Below are 2,811 nucleotides of genomic sequence, written 5' to 3' on the forward strand. Positions count from 1 at the left end.
GTACTAAGGTTAGGTTAAACAGACACTTTTGTTGTAATGGAGGATTTCGCCATCGGGGAGCGTGACGAAACCTCCGGCGAAAGTAGTGGTTAGGTTAGGCGGCCCGGTAGTGGTTGGTTAGTTGCCTGTATTATTATTATTATATAAAATTTAAGGTCCCCCGTTAGACTTTACCACGGTCAGGCTAAACAGTTTAGGCTGCTTGGATTATTTCCTTGTCTCTTATTGACTTCGGGTGGCTAACCTCTATAAAATTGAGGACACCAATAGACTTTGTACTAAGGTTAGGTTAAACAGACACTTTTGCTGTAATGGAGGATTTCGCCATCGGTGAGCGTGACGAAACCTCCGGCGAAAGTAGTGGTTAGGTTAGGCGGCCCGGTAGTGGTTAGGTAGTTGCCTGTATTATTATTATTATATAAAATTTAAGGTCCCCCGTTAGACTTTACCACGGTCAGGCTAAACAGTTTAGGCTGCTTGGATTATTTCTTTGTCTCTTATTGACTTCGGGTGGCTAACCTCTATAAAATTGAGGACACCAATAGACCTTGTACTAAGGTTAGGTTAAACAGACACTTTTGCTGTAATGGAGGATTTCGCCATCGGGGAGCGTGACGAAACCTCCGGCGAAAGTAGTGGTTAGGTTAGGCGGCCCGGTAGTAGTTGGTTAGTTGCCTGTATTATTATTATTCTATAAATTGGGTCCCCGTTAGACTTTACCACGGTCAGGCTAAACAGTTTAGGCTGCTTGGATTATTTCTTTGTCTCTTATTGACTTCGGGTGGCTAACCTCTATAAAATTGAGGACACCAATAGACCTTGTACTAAGGTTAGGTTAAACAGACACTTTTGCTGTAATGGAGGATTTCGCCATCGGGGAGCGTGACGAAACCTCCGGCGAAAGTAGTGGTTAGGTTAGGCGGCCCGGTAGTGGTTGGTTAGTTGCCTGTATTATTATTATTCTATAAAATTTAAGGTCCCCGTTAGACTTACTACTAAATAGGCTAACAGTTTTAGAAGCTGTTATAAAATTTAAGGTCCCCTGTTAGAATTTACTACATCAGCTAAATAGTAGCTGCTTGATTATTTCTCGTCTCTTATTATTAACCTCATAAAATTGATAATACACCAATAGACTTTAGCCAGTTAAACAGACACTTTTGTTGTAATGGAGGATTTTGCCATCGGGAAGGACGAACACTAGGAGTATGCCTTGTATATCTCTATAAAAATTTAGCCACAGACTTTATGCACAAGTTGGCTCTTGGATTTATTTCTTTTCATCCGTCTCATTGACTAAATTCTATAAATTGTGGACACCAACAGACTGTACTAAGGTTAGTTAAAAGAGACCGTAACGGAGATTTCGCCATCAAATGGACGAAACCTCCAGCGTGTTGTAATAGTAGTAGTGGCTGCTCTGATTATTTTGTCTACTCAGGCAAGTGCTCCGCTAAACTTAGGACACCAACACACTCTTTCTACTACCAAGGAGAGGTTGTTGATTATTTGTTTGTCTATAAAATTTCAGACACCAACACAATTTCACTACCACCAAGGAGAGGTTTTGGATTATTTGTCGTCTCACTTAGATAGCTCTATAAAACTCTCAGACACCAATAAATTTTAACCAAAGTAGGCAGACATTTGCAATGGAACAGTCGTTGACACTGCTGCTGCCACAAAATGGAGGATTTCGCCATCGGGCGGATGAAACCTCCGCCTGGTAGGAGAAGTCTAATGATCGCAGTGAGGATGCTGCTCATTCCTCACACACCCTGACCGCACGAAGTCGTCTACTAACGATTCGCACGGCACTACCGGGTGATCCGCAGATTGGGACGGGAGAGCTCGCACTGAGACACGACTCTCGAGTCCCTTTGTATGGGTCTGATATCTCTCCGGCAGCGTTGCCCGCCAGAGTCTCGTATCTTTGACCGCCCCACGCGAGATACGCTGTATCGAGGTTTCTAGCCGGATGCTGCCTAGAGGCCAGTAATCCCACGGACGAGCCTCGCCCACTGGCCGATCGACCAAGAACGGAACCATAGTCCGACCGCTGCTTCCTCTGACTGACAGTATCACTATCGCAACGACCTTTACTAGTAGGAAACTAACTCGCCCCTGTTTTAAACCGCCTGCCCTGTTAGGTGAACAATCCAACGCTTGGTGAATTTTGCTTCACAATGATAGGAGACCACATCGGAAGGATCAAAACATGTCGCTATGAACGCTACGCCACAAGCCAGTATCCCGTAACTCTTTTCTGACACCTCTGCTTTAAAACCTAAAGTCAAAGGATCGATAGGCTTGCTTTCAGTCCGAGTCGTACCAAAATCAGGATCGCCAGCATTTGCCCTTTGCTCTACGAGGTTTCTGTCCACGCCGAGCTGGCCTAGGACACCTCAAGCATCATTTGACAGATGTACCGCCCCAGTCAAACTCCCCACCTGATAATGTCCTCGAGCGATCGCGGGCGGAGCGCCTTCTTCAGATCGCGGCCCGGCGCGGCTTAATAGAAGCACCGCCGAACCGTGACGCCCACTGTTGCCTCTTCCGCCGCTTTAGGCAGAAAGAGGAGATGCCCCGCGCGGAGACTCCTCATTCCTGTCTCACCAGAGTAAAGAAACGATCAGAGTAGTGATTTCTCACTGGCGTCACTTAACGGAGGCGGAACTACCATGCTACTGATGTCTCTCTACAAATCAGACCAGAGTCAAGCTCAACAGGTCTTTTCCCTGCTGTTTAGTGCAGGCCTGTCTCGCCTGTAGGGTTCGCGATAGTAGATAGACAGGGAATCTCTGTTAATCC

The 2,811-nt window shown here is 46.0% G+C and overlaps 1 pseudogene; it reads right to left on the reverse strand.

Moving 5' to 3' along the window:
* Positions 1 to 1,710: 1,710 nt before the first annotated feature.
* The window catches only part of LOC121876981, a 4,553-nt pseudogene continuing 3,452 nt past the window's right edge, over positions 1,711 to 2,811 (reverse strand).

The sequence above is a fragment of the Homarus americanus genome, unplaced genomic scaffold (genome assembly GCF_018991925.1).
Source record: "Homarus americanus isolate GMGI-L3 unplaced genomic scaffold, GMGI_Hamer_2.0 scaffold33762, whole genome shotgun sequence".
Lineage (NCBI taxonomy): Eukaryota > Metazoa > Arthropoda > Malacostraca > Decapoda > Nephropidae > Homarus > Homarus americanus.